Source organism: Natator depressus, chromosome 11, assembly GCF_965152275.1.
Source record: "Natator depressus isolate rNatDep1 chromosome 11, rNatDep2.hap1, whole genome shotgun sequence".
Taxonomy (NCBI): domain Eukaryota; kingdom Metazoa; phylum Chordata; order Testudines; family Cheloniidae; genus Natator; species Natator depressus.
The window spans coordinates 20,205,688-20,224,480 of NC_134244.1; the positions used below are offsets into that span (position 1 = coordinate 20,205,688).

At 43.2% G+C, this 18,793-nt stretch overlaps 1 protein-coding gene across 1 annotated transcript in view; it reads left to right on the plus strand.

The window, feature by feature from the left end:
* The first annotated feature begins 8,696 nt into the window (after positions 1-8,696).
* The window catches only part of SPOPL (speckle type BTB/POZ protein like), a 63,219-nt gene continuing 53,122 nt past the window's right edge, over positions 8,697-18,793 (plus strand). Inside the window, exon 1 of the mRNA XM_074967285.1 lies at positions 8,697-8,859. The gene's annotated coding sequence lies outside the window, so the exon portion shown is untranslated. The remainder of the gene's footprint in view (positions 8,860-18,793) is intronic.

Consider the following 18,793-nt stretch of genomic DNA (forward strand, 5'->3'; position numbering starts at 1 on the left):
ATTTCAAATCCTGAAGGCATTTCTTGAGGATTAGACCCTGTCCATGGATGTGAATTTGTTTTATGGGCTTATGTGGGACTAAATTAGTGCATAGGACTTGTGCTGGCCTTCCACATGGGGTGAATTTCATTCTTAAAACTTCGGCTCAAAATAAACTACTTATAGATAAAACTTTCAAAAGTACTTAGGTAACTTAGGATCCTAAATCACTTCAGTGTTTTTGAAATGTACCCTATGTCTTTTTAAAGTAGTAATTTTAGTCTGTGACAACATATTATTCTGTCAGATACCTAAATCAAAACACTCAGGAATTCTTAACAGAACTTGGCATTGTCTTAATATAGAACACTTCCTCACAACTTTATATACCAAACATAACTGCATTAGTCAACACCATACAATCATTTAATAGCTGCATACTTGGATTCAGCTACTTTATTGGTGTCCTTTTCGATAGTGATGGAAAATATTATTACAGATTTTTTTGTATACAGTATGAAATATTGTATACCATTATTAAAGTTGAAAATGAGTAGGGATTCACATATTCTCTAAACTTCCAAAATTTGTTCATAAGGACAAACTTCTGTAGCAATACTATATCTGCCCTATAGAGCTCAGCAAGCATTGAACTAAAGATCATAGATATTCCTATAGCACTTTTTATTGTACCCAGGCTATACAGAATTGTTTCTGTTCATTAATAAACTTATATTATGAATCTGTAAGCTGACTAGAATGCTATTTAAATGCTCTTTTCCCCTGAGCTTAGAATACTTGCTACCCAAGCCACAGCTACTGCAAAAATTTCACACAGGAAGTACAGATCAGATTGAGGTGAAGGTGCTGAATTCAGTAGAAGCATTGAAGGGCAAAACTTCAAAAAATAGGGGCCTATTTTTATGCAAAATATGCAGAATTGGACACAAACAGGTAACTGCATGTGTAAGTACCACATGCAAAAGGGATAATTGCAAGTGTAAATGCACATTTGCACTAACTAATGCACAGTTATCTGCTGGTATATTTGGCAGGCAAAATTTAGACATCTGTTAAAGGGAAATACTTTGCTTTAAGTATTTATATGGTTTATTTAAAATCATGGGTATAGTGTTTTACACTTATATTGTACTTTACAGAGTGATTTTTTTCTAATCCAAAGAATTTACAATTTGAGCCCACTCCTGTGTGATCAATGGAGCATAAGGACACTGTGTCTCTCAGGACTGGGCCCAAAGTTAGCCAAGACATGGTGTAGAAGTTCAAGATAAGGTGAATGAGGGGCTTATTGATGAGAGGGTAGAAAGGATTCCTCCTGAAAGAAGTGCTGTGTGGGGGTGTTTCCACCCCACACAAGTATTGAAAGGGTTAAGGGAGCTTGAAAGTGCTAGTCACCTCACTGATTGCACCTGGAGAAGGGGTGGTCAGGTGAGGACGGATTTAACAGAGGAGAGAGAAGGTCAGTAGAGAAGGAGACATAGAGGAGAGGATATAGTGAGTGTCTGTGGCCTGTGAAGGGGCTGGCTGGAAGGGCAGAAAAGCAGAGGTCTACTCCCCAGATGACCCTGAAGCTTGAGGAAAGATCAGGGCCACTGAAGGGTGACGGCCTTCCTGATTACCTGGCAAGGTGGAGAAATGGGCCAGCCCAGGACGCTGGATGGAGTGAGGCACAGGAGCCACAGGATAGAGGTGATGATATTGGGGTGTACCTGAGGCTTGCCTGAAAGGGAGAGTGGCTGGTCAGCAGAGTGAGAGCTGAGGATGAGAGAGATGTGAGAACGCTGCATTAGAGATGAGGATCCTCTTGTGAGGGAGAGGGCTGGCCAGCTGACCCAAACAAGGGCTGAAGATTTAATGGCCTTCTACTTTTGTTGGGCTTATTAAAGGACTCTGTGGCCCTAGAAGTGGTCAGACTCTTGCAGGTGATTTGACCAGAGGGTCAGACCATGCCTATGGCTAGAATAGGCTGAAGAACGGCAGGGAAACTGAGGCACAGATGATGCAAGGTTACATCCAGCCACTGGAAGTGTGCTGGAACATCAACTTTGCTACAACCACACTTACGGATATTGCTTAGGGCTAAAAAACATTTCAAGGGGTAACATGACAGAAGTCCCAATGTTCAAAATAACCTACTGCTGAAATACATATCCTTTCCTCTAAGCTGAGATGTATGTGGGGATTTTTGGTCTCCCCTAAACATGACTTTGGAGTACAACATAAAAGCTGGCAATATGATCTTTGTTTAATGACCTAATACTGAGATGTCATCAATGCTATTTGTGATGTCACTAAGCCGTTCATAAGACAAAGGTCTAAACATAATTCTAGACATGTAAATGGTGAAGCTTGTGTGCCCACAACAAATGACTTAGGCTTTGTTGTGGTAGTTTTGCATTTGCTTTCTTGGCTGAATGTGACTCAGACTTTAAACTGTTCATAGCTATAGCCAGTCTCTCTTGTCACTCCTATTGTGATGAATATGAAGTTTGAATTAGCAGAGTATATGATGAGCATGTGCTCTGTTTACTTGGGCTCCAGTGTCAAGTCTTTTAACTGTAAACTAAATAAAGCTTGCACTCTTTACTGATCCTTTCTGGTGTATGAAGTCTGCTTAAGTGTTCTCTAAAACAAAGTTTTTTCCCTGCTTATATAGGGGTGGTGTTTGGTTTTTGTTTGTATGTTTGTTTTATTTTTCACATTTAAAAATATCAGCTCTTGATTTCCATTTTCTTTAGGACTGGAAGGATATAGATATCACAACAAACTTAAAACTGAAATGTGGCTTTCTCACTCTTTAACTACAGGAGAAAGTTGAAGTGAGTTTACAAGACCAACAATAGACCTTGTCTCCTGTCCACTAGAGAATTTTCTAGACTTCCCCACCAAAATCGGGAATTTATTCTGTCCCAGGTGACTTCCACCAGGAGATTCTTTTCCTAAAGAATCAAGAGGTTGTTGTTCTTCTTCTGATAGTTCTGATTTGCAGTCTTTCTTTTAACTTTATCTAGGGGGAGTGGTATTGACCCCCTGTATTTAGACTGCCTGCCACTTTTCATGATGAAAAATTTCCCCACTCTTTGTTTTTGTGGTTTGTTTGTTTGTTTGTTTTGGAAATACCTCCATGGTTTTCAGCAACAATTTGAAATTTGGCAGAGTGATAACACTGTGATCAAGGAGTGCCTTTGCCTATTTCTGTGAATTTGTTCTGACTTGGCTGAGTTATAACTTTAAGATGCCAAATATTGCCATTTGTAGTCTGCACTATGCTGCTACAAACTAAACATTCGAACTGCACAGAGCATGCTCCATCCCTAGAGAGGCTCCACGAGGAGACTTCCTATCATGTTAAGCTTCCTCCCTAGCACTTTCCTAAATAACCACATGGAACCATAGCCCCAAAACACGGGAGGGGTGGGATGGGAGTCACAAGACAACCTCCCCACAAATCTCGTTTTATGGCAATACTCCCCAACCTCCACCTCCTCTTTCTGGGGAATTAGTATATATTCTGTCCCTCAAAAGATGTTGCCTGACTGCTTATCCTAATGTTCCCTCAACCAAACCATTTTCTGTTTTCCCACCCTAGCTTAGAGCCTTTAGGCGGAAGAGGATGCAAAATATTGCAGGAGTGTCCTGCAACAGATTCTCTGCCCGTGCCTCCCAACGGCTAATAGCAGTAGGAGTGCTAAAGGGGCGGGAGAGTAGAGAGAGTGTGGGCAGGAGGATGACAGAGCACAGCTGTATGGATTGTGGTGTGGATGACCGAGCTGTAGTGGATTCTGAGGTACTTGCATGTGTCTGAATATCTGCTTGATAGGATGTAGGGGAAAGGAAGGTATGCGAGACTTCAAGGGGTGGTGACAGGAAAGACTGTGTGCAATTCTGGGATGGGAGGCAGCAGAGTACATCTCCATTAGAGAAATTTTGAGGGGAGCAAAAGACAGCCTGTAACTTTTTGGGGGGAGCGAAGGGTGTGGAATTGCTGAAGAATGCATGTTATTTGTTGTAGCAGCCAAAGTCCCCAATGAGAATTATGGCTCCATTGTGCTAAGCACTGTCCATACATGTACAGTAAGAAGAAACGACCCCTGCTTCAAAGAACTTGCTATATAATTTAAGACATAACCAGTGAGTAACAAACACAAAAATGGAAGGGAGGGGAGTTGCCCTGTAACCCTTTGTTTCACTGTGTCAGTCACCTTGAAACAAAGTGGCTGGGCCATAGAGGATAATTGCCTATTCCTGCGCCTAGCTAATGTTGTAGCTATATTAGCTCTAGTGGTACATTTCTCTACAGTGGTGAAGTCCCAGCATTTGAATGCAACTTATGTGCAAACTAATAACTCACACATTACAGCAGAACTTTTTTTCCCTTCCCTTTTCCTTTTAGGAAGAAACCCTAGAAAATTACACACAAACTGTTTAAAAGAAAAATATTCAGGTTGTACAGTCAAGCACGGAAAGTTGGGAAATGCCTTGATAGGATGTTCATGTTCATGCCCCAGGTAGCTGCAACTGAAGGCAGCTGTGGCTCTTCTTGCAGTCAGGAAGTGTGGTCTGGAAAAATGGATGTGAAATTGGGAGTCAGGTGGTCCGGAGTTGTAAATCTGTTTCTGTCACTAACTCATTAGATGGCCTTTTGCAAATCACTTCACCTTCTCTCTCCATTTTCCCATCTATAAAACTGTAGTACTAAAACTTAACCACCTACTACTCAGAGGTGTTGGGAGGATTAATTTTTTAATGTCTGTACAGTGACTTGAATATATAAAATGCTATGTATCCTAAAAAATGGCATAGGTGTCTCACATTGGGCGCCTAAACTCAGTGGAAACTTTCACAAGTTTAGGCTTTCATCTGTGTGCCTGAGTTATCTATCTGTTAAGAAGTTTTTCTTCACAATTCCACTCTGATATATGGGGATAAAGTATTTGTGAAGCACTCAGATATTATGGCGACAAGTGCCCCAGAAAAGCTCCTGAGGAAATGAATAATTCTGTGTAGATGGTGTGCAGTAAATAAGGTAAAGGACCACTCCCAGAATGATGAGGTTAAAAAGAAATATTGAACAGCTAGTTATCTCATGCCTTCAGCACTGTCACTGTGTATCCTATACAGCTAGGCAGAGGTCCTGTGAAAACAGTATGCAAATACAATCATAATACAGCCACACAAGCAAGGTGAGTAAAGGTTAAATTGCCTAATTTGAGTGTTTGACTTTGCAACCTTATTAACATTTCTTTATATGCAATTTATATTAATAGCATACAAATTGTCAACTCTGTTTTCTCAAGACTGCATTGAGAATAAATATTTCCCTTATTCACGAGTTTCTTTATAAAGAAACATACTAAATTTCACAGATCTGGAAAAAAATCATTAGGATACCCTAGCCTCTAAAATTCTGCTCCCACTGCAAAGCTGCATCATTATATAAAACTGAAAGTAGTTCAAGTGGAATTTCTTAGACTTTTGAAAGTGCTCATAAGACAGGGAAACTTGGTTGGGATTTTTCTGGGCCTCTTTTGCACAGATCAGGCTCTGCATTCAATCACAACAATGACAAACTCATGCATAGATCTATCTGTGCTAACTATATTCATTTTCTCTCGAAAGTATATAGGGTGCAACAAAATAAGACATTTATGACCTATCACAGTGCTTCTATGAAGTACTTCTTTTGGAGAACACAGGAAAAGGGATAAAGGTTCGTTATGGTATTTAGTAACTGCCACTGCTCAGGGTACTTACTGAAAATGCTAAAAAATAATTTGCTTGAGAAACAGGAGATGAAATGACTACTTTCAAACTTGGCTGAGACTTTTTTAGATTATAGTTCATAAAATCTAGCAACAGAATGTGAAAAATGTTGTTATAGCAACAACTCTTTATATTGGTAATATTACCTTTTTAGATACTGCCTTTCACCAAACAGGCTCCCAAAGAACCTTACTGTATATAATTAATACATATAATTTCACCTCTGAAATGCAGATAGCTATGGGGTAAAGAATGACAGCCGCTTACACCCTAATCCTGCAAATCATATATTGGTAGCAAGAAATTTGTTCCTTATCCACTTGATAGTCAAATTTAAACCTAATTGAAACAGAACAGTTGATGTAAAACATCTTCTAGCTAAGGCAGAAGCCTAGACTACAGATTTGACTACATATGTGAAAATATCCCAATGGAGCATGACTGAATCTTGATGCCATGAGACAATATTTTAAGCACTGTGATGGCCTGCAGTATGGTCTAGGCCCTGGGAATACGTGTACAAACTGTGGGGGAAGCCCCTCTGAGGAGGGAGGACAGAAGGTGATTAGCAGGGGCATGTGAGGACCTGATGAAGTAGAACAGTCCTGTATCCTTGCTATTTTCTGAGGACAAGGAGGCAGCACCTCTCCAAGCGCAGGAGCAGCAGTAGCAGCTGGTGCACAACAAGGAGAGGTTGGAGACCACACTACCCGTTTCTGGTCTGGTGTGGAGGGGTTGGAGCCTGAGCCTTGCCCCACACACCCTGCCCCAGATACTGGGCAGAGGAGCAGGGCCTGGGCAGCAGCAATGCAGAGGAAGTGGCTGGACTGTGAAGTCAGCAGGTGCAGCCTGGTAGGGACTGTGGCCTGGGGAAGGGGAGAAAGGGGCTAGCTGTGGCTGCAGGAGGGGTCAGCATCCTGGGAGAGTGAGAGCAAGGGTGTGGCAGGAGTCAAAGCAGGGGGTTTGGGAACAGGGCTGGACTTGGGAGGGGAGAAAGAAGGGGGTGGTCATGGGACACGAATCTTTAAAGTTGGGGCGCAGCAAAATAAGTCTTGGAACCTCTGGTTTAGGGCACTAGACTGGCACGCAGGAGACTTGGCTTCTGTTCATGACTCTGCCCCTGACCTCCTGAATGACCCTGGGCAAATTACTTCACCTTTTCCTGTGTTTCCCCTCCTACTATTTGTCTGTTTCATGTAATTAGACCGTAAACTCTTTGAGGAAGGGATTGTCTCCTATTTTGTGTTCTGCACAATGTCATAAAGGGGCAGTGATCTTGACTAGGGCCTCTAAGTGCTACTGTAATGCAAATAATATTGACATGGGTCGGCATCATCCTGAGACATCCTAACAATATTTCATTTCAATGTAATGACTATATTTTTGCATACACAGAGGACTTCTACACATGCCATTTCAATGATGTAATGGGATGATGTGCCAGGGACATAATGAGCGGATGAGATGTCATGCACTTTGATGTAGCATTGAGATGAGAGAGAAACTGGGAAATATGAACTGGAGTTGGAGAAGGCAAATGGGATGGTTGCTAAAGATCCCATTAAAACCAATAAGAGACCCTCAATCTTGCATGACATTCTTGGCCATCTTGTTACATTTTCCCATATATCAGGTAAAATATCATGCATATGGGGTGGGGAGAGAGAACTTCCAGTTATAGTTTGGGGGAAGGTGCACTGTATTAACAGCCAGGAGACTCTAGATTGTAGTCTCACCTCTTCTATTGTCTGCTGTTAATATTTTGGTGTAGCTCACAACTCCTATTACTCATCACAGACCTTAACTTGACTAGGATTTAAAGGTGTGATGTTAACTAATGTGCTCTAAAGGTCTATTGTAGACTAGGCATGCAGCCTTTACTGTGTGAAAAATTGATCAAATTAAAGCCTGGGCTATGCCTGGTTTACTACACGCAGAGTTGGGATTAGAACACGTCTCTAGTATGACAGTATTCCCCTCTAGGAGCAGGGTCAGGTATCAACCTAAGACTAACACCCAGGGGCCTGCGCTGTGGAGCGGAAGATCTTGCATTCAAATCCTCCAGTTACTCATGCAGGAAAAAAACAGAATAATCTCATTACTCAAGGCTGTCCGCACAAGGGGGCAGAGCTAAGGTCACAGGGGAAACCTTAATTCTGGTGTTTGCTAACCCACAGTGTGTAAAAACGACCCTAAGGTGGCACTTTCGAGAGGTCTGGATGCCGCCGGGTCTTGCTAAGGAGCCTTCAAGTTACAGGTCACCTCCTGCATGGACTGAAGGGCATTACAAGCAGTCCCCAGCGCCTGTGGCTGGGGAGGGGCCCCTCAGCGAGCTGAGGCTGGTGGGCCCGGGCGGGAAGCTGAGTGGTAGGAGCCCCCGAGACACAACGCTGCCGACCCCGGGGATGTTACGGGAGCGGGGTGCCGGCTGTCTGGACATGGCCTCAGCCATAGAGGGTGAAGGCCGTAACATGCGGGCTGTGTGCGGGTGGGACAAAGCTCAGGGGCTGGAGAATCGCCAAGCGGCACCAGGCACGTTGGGCCGGCCCCTCTCCTGCAGTCTGGCTGGCAGGGCGTGCCCGGCTCTGACTTGGTTTCCTAGGCAGCGTTGCCAAGGAAACCGGGCAGAGGCCGCCCCAACCCGAGAAGCAACGCGACCCCCAGCCTCGTGACAAAGCCCCCGCTCGTCACACCTGCGGGCCCGGGGCCGACCCCGCGTTGCGGGCGCTGGCGCCGCCGTTAGACTGGCGGGCGGAGCGCGCGCGGGGAGCAGAGCCCTCGCCTGCGCAGCACGTGGTAGCGACCGTCCCCGCGAGAACCCGGATGTGAGATCATCCCGCACGCAGCGTGGTCCCCTCCCTGCCCGGAAGTGAGGCGGCTGGGGCTGTACGGGAGCCGGGAGGTGTCGGGCAGGGGTGGGTTGGGGCGGGGGGTCTGGGCTTCGTCCCCTGCGCTCGTAGCAAGGAAGGTTGTGAGGGGGCGGAAATGTGGCTCCGCGACCGCCCTGCCTCGCCGCTCCCCCCTCCCACAGGGCACCAGTGACCGCCCGCCAGCATGAGACCCGCCGCCGAGCCGCTTAGCCCGCGCCGCGCTCCGGTAAGTTCCCGAGCCCCAGGGCTCCTCAGTCTGCACCCGGCGAGTGGGACGTCTCCGCCCTTGGCCTTTGCTAGCAGCCCGGGCTCTGTCGCCCGCCCCCCCCGCCCTGGGGCACACGGGCTCCGCAGGCAGTAGGGAGGCCCCGCTTCCCGGGCCAGTGGCTCCCCGCGCCCCTCCGCCGGGGCGTGCCCGGGACTCCCGGGGGCAGGTCTACGCACCGCCCCCTCCCGGAGACCGCAGCCTTCCTCCCCGCGACAGCGCTCCTGCGGCAGCGAGCTCTGACTGTCCCCGTCCCGCCCCCAGGCCCCAGCGGAGGGGCCGCGATCTCGGCCCTTCTCTCATAGCGAGGCCTGGCACACTGGACCCCAGAGGGGTAGGGTGCAGGGCCTGTGCCCTCCTTCCCTCTCTCCTCCCTCATCCCAACACTGACTCCCAAGCAGGGGAGTGAGGCCTTGCCCCCAGTCCTGCACACTGGCTGGGACTCCACTCCCCTTCCCCTAGCAGCTGCTCCCCAGGATGGGGGGATTGTGCAAGGAAAGCGTGTGGAGTTCAGCTTATCTGGGGGGTGATGCAGGGTAGAGTCATAGAGAAGGGTCAGTGTCCCCCCATTCCCCTACTTTTTCCATCCCTTACACGTCCCCCAAGGAAAGCAGGGGGGAGAGGGTCTTCTGGCTTTCCCTCAGACACCTCTTTCTGCTTGTAATCTATCACATACCCAACCCTTTTCCCCTCTTATCTAGGGGTCTGAATAGGCAATGATGACTCTGGACTCCTTGTTTCAAATGTGGAGCTTCTGTGCCCATTGGGGTAGTAGCTTGGAAACAGGGCAGGAAGGTTCCTTGGTTCCTTTTGCTGAGCTCTTGATACTTGTGCACCTGAGTGCTGCAGCAGCTATTCGGTGAATGAGTTCTATTCTAACAGATGAGTTAATTTTGGGAAATTTTTTAGTGAATAGTGACTGTAGAAAGCACTGGTCTGCGTCCTTCCTTACCCCCAAAACAACTTGTATCAACCTGATCATTAACCTACGAGGTAGAGCTGGGGGAGGAGGGCGGCTGAGAAAATTCCTCAGACATTCTTGTCAACTGTGGAAATGGCCCACCTTGATTATCAGTACATAAGGTTTTCTCTGCCGCCCCCCCCCCCCCCCCGGCGCCGCCCCCCCCCCCCCCCCGTATTAGCTCATCTTAAGTGATCACTCTCCTTACAGTGTGTATGGTAACACCCATTGTTTCATTTTCTCTGTGTATATAAATCTCCCCACTGTATTTTCCACTGAATGCATCCGATGAAGTGAGCTGTAGCTCACGAAAGCTTATGCTCAAATAAATTTGTTAGTCTCTAAGGTGTCACAAGTACTCCTTTTCTTTTTGCAAATACAGACTAACACGGCTGCTACTCTGAAACATGATAGCTTGGTTTACTTTTAAAGTGCAGTTTTGCTCTGTAAGAGTATTTATATTTTTATTCCTATTAATGCCTAGCTCTTATATGGTGGTGTTCATCCATACGTATCCAAGGGTTAATTTAAAAAAAAAAATCATTTGTCTGGTGTTTGAGGGTCAGTGGCTTTCAAATTAAATGTGTTTACATGAAACAAAAGATGGAGTTTCTAGCTGTCAGCCATGCAAAGTCAATGTGGGATCTGATATTTAAGCTGGTTCTTTCCTACTCTTTATAACAGTTCTGCAGAATAAATTATGCTGTCAGTGTTTCATGTGGTTTGAACAGTACAAAGGAATTTTTCTGGTGCTGGAATTGAAGTTGAGGTATCATGTGGGATAACATGGGGCTTTTTTAGTTAAAGTTTTCAGACAAAACCATCTATTTCTAAAGGCTTTTCTGAGATTGATTTGTTCCTATTTTCATAATTCTGGAAAGCAATCATTTTACTTAACTGTTCTGAAGGAATAAAACAGGGTGAGCATGTTAAGGGGGCACAGGAAATTTAGAAATCACACAGATGTCTGAAATTTACTTAATGTTCTTACAGCTAACTCCTAGGAGTCCTATACCTGAGAGTAGGGAAATGCATTTTTTTTCTCTAATTCTTGATTTGTTCTTTGCATTTAACAGCGTGTTTGTATGACTGTTTCTGCTGCATAGTCGTTTTTCCCTTTGTGTGGATCTTTCAGACAGCCATAGGGGAAAGAGAAACATTTTAAAATAATATTTGTAAAACCACAAAACACTGCAGGGGCAAGTATAGTATCTGAAACTACTTCTGACTCAGTCCTTTGAAACTGACTAGATCTCAAGTTGACATATTTTTAAAATATCCAGAAATATTCTTCTCTGGTCTTCGTGCCTCGCTGAACAGCCATTAAACAGACTTCTACCAGATTTTAATTTCAACAACTAATAATTGATTTCAGAGTATGTAACTTGTTGAATTTTTAGTTACATAATCAAGGCCTTATTTAACTTGTGATATTGCAGAAATTGTAGATTCTGCAATATTAGGCTTCCACTGCAGTTATGATGGTGGGAGCCCCGGGGCACCCCACTCTCAGCCGTGGGCTGCCAACAGCGGGAGCCCCCACTCTCAGCCCCGGGTGGCCGACAGTGGAAAAGTGCAGAAAAATAATAATGGACTTTATTACCGCAAATAATAAGGTTCATTATTACTTTTCCACAATTTTCCATCGCTTGTCTACAACTCAGCTGCAATTTTTTGATAATCATCCTGCAATTCAAGTAGGGCCATATGCATGATTATCCATGAAGACCATGGTCAATTAAACCTGTCGGTAGCTATCCATAAATGTATGTGCCAGCAAAAAAAAAAAAGAAGAAACAATGGCAAAAATCTCCTGATTATTAAAAATAGGAAAAGCTTGTCTGTCTTTTAAAAGTCAATACATACTGATTACAATTCTTAGAGGGATATCAGCTTGAAGGCTAGTTATTTTCAGAAAATTCAATAAAAGTAATTTCAGTTAGTAAATCCCTTTGCCAATTTTTGTGGTTTTATGAGTATCTGAACTTTCTGAGCTGCAAATAAGAGAAACTGACTTATGCAGGGAAAATAGTTAAACCAGTTACTGTCAAATGCACAAAGTAAATGTTTTAAAAATTTTTTTCAAATATGTTTTGTTTATTGAAATAATAGGCGTTTGATTCAGTTTTGAGTAATGTTTAAGTTGATGATTTCTCTTTCTACTGACTCTTGCTTGTTTTTGTTTTGTTTTGCTTTTTTGTCTCCTGTTTGAGCTACAAGCTTTTTTAAAACCTCAGCCTTTTTGTATTGTACTTCACTTTTCTTTTTACATCCTGCACCCTTGCAGAACTTTGTATTCTGAAACTGTTTCTTACCATAGTGAGTTCTAGGTGCTCAGATGCTATGGTGATAGGCTCTATATAATAACACCAGTTACAAGTACCAAGATTCCTCATCATTTTCCCATTCTGTTTTTTCCACTGTACTGGTGAGAAGTAGATTTGGGATGGCTTTTCCTCTAGTAGCATTCTCTGACTGGATCATGCTATTGAGAAGCATTCATGTGTTTCTGGAAAAGGAAATTCTTAGGCAAAACTTCAATAACGTTAAGATTTTCTGCCGGAATAAGGTATTCTAACTGAGGCCATTAGATGTTAAACTAAGGTAACTGATTGCAAGCAATGTCAGACTAAGTATTGCTTTTGTAAAATACCCTGATTTTGCGGAGTATTTTTAAGAATCAATGTCTCTTTTTTTTTAAGCCATCCTTCTTTGCTTTCTGGGTATCTTCTTAACTTATTTAAAATTTTATATATGCAGCTAAATATAAATGAAAAAGAGACAAATGCATTTATTCATATGTATATAAATTACTTGGGAATTTTACCCAACACCCATGAAGGCAAGGATTAAGTCTAATCACCAGTCAAAACATATGGAGCCCGGAGCCACGCCCTTTGCTGCTGCTTGAGTCCCTCCCTCACCACATGGGCAGAAGACCCTGGTAGAGGCCTGTGTGGGACTATGACTACACTGAACACTTTACAACAGTGCAGCTGTGCCACTGTAGCTGCACCGTTGTAAGGTGCACAGTGAAGCTGCTCTTTATCGATGGGAGCTCTCCCAGTGACAAAATAAAATCACCTCCAACGAGGGGCGGTAGCTTTGTCACCGGGAGCACAGCTCCTGCTGATGAAACTGTCCACACCAGCGCTTTCCATCGTTAAAACTTTTGTCGTTCGGGGTGTGTTTTTTCACACCACCGGGCGATAAAAGTTTTAACAACGGAAGTGCCATTGTAAACACAGCCTATTTTTTTAAATCCTGCTTCTGTCCCGCAATATCCACTCCCGCATTGTTTCTTGCAAGTTTATCCCATTCCCACCTGCAAAAACCTTAGATCCCGCAAATCCCACATGCTACAAAAAAAATAAAGTCAGTTTATATATAAAAGGAATTCAGGCACATTTTTTACTAGTAAAAGAATAAAACAAATCTTGCTTAAACCATGTAAAAATACTAACTCCTGTTATAATATCACATCTCTTTCTATCCCTTGGTTAAATTTAAGTATTTAAACCTTTATTTTTTTTAAAAAAAAAAAACTTCCTTCACATTGCTGAAATTCTATTTATGACAAACTGATGAGAGATTTAGTGTTTTTCTGCGAATTCCTGCCCTCTGGTGAGGTTTTTGTTTTTTGCCCACCCAATATCATCCACAGCAAAGTACATTTTACCTGCTCCTGTGATTATGGGAGTGGATCTGGCTGGACCTGCAGGATTCCAGTGTTGCTGTGGGGCTCTAGACCCTGGCTTTCCACTGGCTGAACTCTGCATCCTGCTATTCCTGCCCAGCCCCACACACATCAATCAATTATGTTGCCCTTCCACACACACTATCAATTACTGATGTCATGTCAACAATAAATTGATGGATTTACCCCCTCCCCTCAAATTAATTTATTCAGATTGCATTCATATTAAGAGTCTTCTGCTGGTGTGGCACTAGTGGGGGTTGGTGGGGCTAAAGATTCTCTCCTACACCAGACCCCATTCTACCCAAAACTGAGCATCAGCCTGGAGGGCTGCCAGACTAGCAGGTGTCTAACACCCCATTTTAAAGATGTGATGCATCTTGGACTGTACGGTCTTTGAGGCATGAACTGTCTTTGTTATATGTTTGTACAGCATCTAGCACAGTGGAATCCTAGTGCATGATGGGAGCTTCTAAGTAAGTGCTTGACTTACTGACTTATGCCTCTTTATTCCACTCGGAACTTACGGCCTTCACTACTGCTTTTCGTGATCTCTTGATGCAGTTCTAGCTTCTCCCCGAGTAATCTTAATGATGTTCAGTTCTACTTCTGTTGTGCATTTCCAAGTTGTGCTTGGTCTGTCTTGTTGCCTCTTGCCCTGGGAATTCTAGTCCAGTGCCTGTCTTATTATATTATTTGGTTCCTTCCTCCATGTGTGCCCTAGCTATCTCAATTTCTGTTCCATAATTTTCTGTCTTCAACTGTCTGATATTATGGATTGTGTAAGGCAGCCGCTTATAAAAATTGGGAATTTAGATTGTAGCATCTTGATGAGCCTCCAAGTTTCAGTGTCCTGTAGTAAAACAGATTTTTACAATGGTATTAAATATTCAACTTCAGTTTGGAGGACAAGATTTCTGTTTCTCCAGATTGGCTTTAGGGTTACAAAGGCATGTTTGGCTTTTCCTATTCTAGCTCTAATATCTTTCTGTTCCACATGTTTTGTTTACAGTGCTGCCAAGACGTGATGTCAGACCTGTTGTGCTAATTGAACCTACAAATTTACCCTAATTGTGAGCTCAGCTGTGAAAAGTGAAAGTTCATAAAGTGGACAGGGATGGTGTCCCTAGCCTCTGTTTGCCAGAAGCTGGTAATGGGCAACAGGGGATGGATTGCTTGATGATTACCTGTTCTGTTCATTCCCTCTGCGGTACCTGGCATTGGCCACTGTCGGAAGACAGGATACTGGGCTAGATGGACCTTCGGTCTGACCCAGTATGGCTGTTCTTGTGTTCTAATAACCTATGATAAATGTTGAAAGGAAAAGATGAAAAAGGGGGGAGACAGACTGAATTAGTACAAGTGAAAAGGTTTACTGATATAATTCAAGGACTGTGTTAAGAATAATGGCTGGTAAACAAGAAAAGTGGGGACTGGAAATCCCTGAACCAAAATTGGTATGCTGGCAATTAGGCCCAATTGGTAGCTGAAATAATTAAGAATGTTCCACCCATCGCTCACTTTTGAGATCCTTAAGAGGGGAATTTTTGGGGACAGATGTGAATTCTGGCTGGCTGAAAAACAAGAGAAGGGGAAGAAGCAAGCTTCACCATCGTGACTGCCACCCCGGGCCTTCTTTGTTCTAGTTCTGAAAGATGTCCTGACCAATCTGGGCCAGAGCAAGGGACCTCAATGACATCTCCACTGTCTCTGGCTAAATCCCAGGATGTGAGACTTTGTCACAAACCTCCCTGCCCACTGTGTGTTCTTTTTCTTTCCCACCTTACTACTTTTTTCCTATTCTTCTTTTGCCTTCTGTTTGATAAGAATCTGGCTCAATTGGCCGAGACTATATTTTACAACACTGCAGTAATCCTGTGACCAAAGAGACAGCTAAAAGCAATGCCCTGAACAGCCAGATGCTGGTGCAAGTTTGCCTGCTTTGGGAGTGGCTGATAAGACTATGTGCTCTGCTTGTGTTTTTTCAGTCAGCAAAGTTGCAAGTGAGAGGCAACACTAGAGACAGAAGCTGCATTTTCCATCTCTGCTGTTCTTTTCTTTCCCCTGTTGTGTGTGTGTCTTGTTTTGCCTTCTAGGAAACAGGATCAGACTTGAGCAACAGCAGCAAAAATGTCCACTTCAGCCCATCTCCCCTAACTTCCTTTTGGGTAAAAGAAAAGGACAGTTATTACCATCTTTAATACCATCTAAGACAGGGGTCCCCAACGTGGTGCCCGCGGGTGCCATGGCATTTTTGTGCACCCGCAGGACACCCCGGTGCCGAAATGCTGCCGAGAAGTGTTGCTGTTTCTCGGCGGCATTTCAGCAGTGACGCTCATTGCCGTTGCCGCTTCTCGGCAGCGGGATGTCTGGGGCCCTCCACAGTCTTCTGGGAATAGCAATATGCTATTTCCACAAGAAAGGTTGGGGACCACTGATCTAAGAGACTGACAGACCAGAGGGGTTTCTTTTTAAAAACTCGCTCCAGCTAAAGAGAAAATGAAAACCTTATTTAATATTTTTCGTTTCAAATGTTTTAACTGTTTTGCTTTATCTGTATCTTTAATAAAAGGTTAAAAAAATAATAGCGTGGTTTCCATGGTTCTAAGTAGATTGATGTCTCTATTACCAAACCCTGAACCCTGTTTAAAACTACAGTTTCAGGGTCATGCTCACACTTTTGACTCTTTGGGCCCATAGTCTATCAGAATTAATATAACAGACCTCATCTATGTCAATTCCAGTAAGTGCCATTGGTGATTTTTATTGTGTTGATTCTCATCATTTTTGTTTTCTTGGTGTTGATTCAGCCCTATTAGTTGTGCATAAGCCTGGAGATCGTTTGTTTTAGCTTGCCTATCTCTGTGGGTATGGGACATCACATTGATGTCATCTGCAAAGACGAGGTCTTCTGGCTTCTCTGTGAAAGTCCATTGTATCTGTCTCGGTTGTTCTGTGGTTTTCTCAGTACCCCATCCATTACTAATAGATGAAGGTCTTGAATTAGGTGACATAAGACATCCTTGTCTGACTCTGGTGGTTACCTCTAATGGCTTCGTCGATTTGCTGTTATGTATTACTTGACGTGTCATATTTTTCATAGAAGCTCTGAATGATCAGTGTCATTTTTGGAGGAATTCCATAGTGGCATAGTTACTTCCATAAGGTACGTCTAGCCACTGTGTCAAAGGCTTTTTGGAAATCTATGAAATTCATAGAGTGCGACTGATATTTGATCAACGGTTCTGAGATATGTAGGATTACTATTTGAGCTATGCATGATTTCTCCTGTTCAGCCCTGCCTGTTGTTGCCATAGCCTTGAATCTACAGCTTTCTTTGTTCTGTCTAGAATGATGCATGTAAATATTTTAATTGGGATGGACAGCAGTTGAATGCTTCTCCAGTTTTTACACTGACTGAGGTCCTTTTCTTTGGCAGCTTCACTGTATGACCATTGTCCCGCTTGTTTCCTATTTTTTTCTTTTCCCTATATCTTTATAAGAGGCCTTTCAAAGTGTCTTCTGCCTTCTTTGAGTCCTCCTTAAGCACTGCTGCAATAAAAATAATTAATCCCACCCAAGGAATGATTCTGTGGCAAGTTCTTTTTGTTGGATCCTTTCACTGCCACCCCAGGAGACTCCTCTGCATGTTGGAGTGACAGGAACCTCTCTCATCTCCTTTCCCCTTGTCCTATCCCACATATCCCATTGCTAGGTTGTCTGGGTTTCCCAGAATACTTTGTTTTCACAACAGTCCGTTTAAGGCACCTTACTTCCTGTGCAGTGGCTGTCCCCTTTAGCAGAGGCAGTGACACCACACTGCCGCAGCTATTTGTGTACACATTGGGGCACACTGCTTTAATTTCCATTGATCCATGTTTGGAAGGTAATGTTTGCACCATAAAGGCTGGAAATATTTTTTAAATGAAAGCCTCAATTTGGTAGAAATTTTTGTTCATCCTGAGAAGATGACTACTCGCTGTAGCTTAGTAGATTTTTTTTAGTACTGTGCTTGCATGTACATATAAGCAGAGTGTGAAGCTGTGCATATATAATGCAGAAATGTCTCAGTTTTAGGGACAAAGGTGGGTTAGGTAACATCTTTTTTTGGACTCACTTTTGTTGGTGAGAGAGACAAGCTTTTAGAGCTCTTCAGGCTCTCTCTGTAAGCTTGAAGGCTTGTCTCTGTCACCAACAGAAGTTGGTCCAATAAAAGATATTACCTCACCCACCTTGTCTCTCAAATATCCTGGGACTGACACGGCTACAATAACACTGCACACAAAAATGGAAGATGATATTTTTAGGGGTCATTTTCAGTTATTTGTAACTTTGGCAATTTTTTTTAACTGCAGTTTTGCAGGTTTATGCTCAGTTTGGGAGCAAACTTTTTAAAAATTTTTTTAACTTGGTTTGCCTATTTTTGAGAACATTTGACAGAGCAAAAGACCCTACGTTCAGTGACCTGGTGAAAGTCTCTTAAAAATGTACAAGATATAATGTATGTAAATTATTTTATGTAATCTGTTAACTGACTGCCAGTGTTCTTTGGATTTGTGTAGGCATTTGTCTCTTAGGAAACTTGGTAGGTAGTGTAATGCATTTCTCTTTGCTGATTCAGAAACTCATTGCTACTACAGGATATAGAAAGATTGAATCTACGAGATTAGTGAATCGAGTTACTTATCTACATCACTGTACTGGCTTGTTTCTTTCAAAAAGTGACTTACACGTTCCTGTCAAAATGAACAACTACCTTTCTGTATTTCTGTAAAAATACTTTGTTGCAGAAGTGACCAAAGTAAATTGGTGTAAAGCATGTTAACTAGATGCACAGTTTGATAATTTGACCTTTATTTTAATTTATCAATACTACTACCTTTCCTGTGCTGTTTTTCCAGTGGGTGAGGCAAGGCTGTGTTGATTTCAAGTGTACTCTACACAAATTGAATTCCGGTTACCTGGACAGAAGGATTGCCAAACTGAGTTGCCTCAGATACATTGAGGGTAATCAGTGTGTTCTTCCCTGTTTTTGGTGTTGGATTTCTTATGGGATTGAAGTGGGGAGTGGATAGTTCTAGGGAATGTAAATTGTGAGCTCGTGAAGGGTTAGAACATGTTAAACTTTTTAAAAAGCATCCTTTTTGACAGACATTGTCAATGAGCTAAATATGTTTTGTTAAAACCAAGCCAAGAGTTTTGAGTGTTTCTGCTCTTTGTCTACACTAGAGCACTCA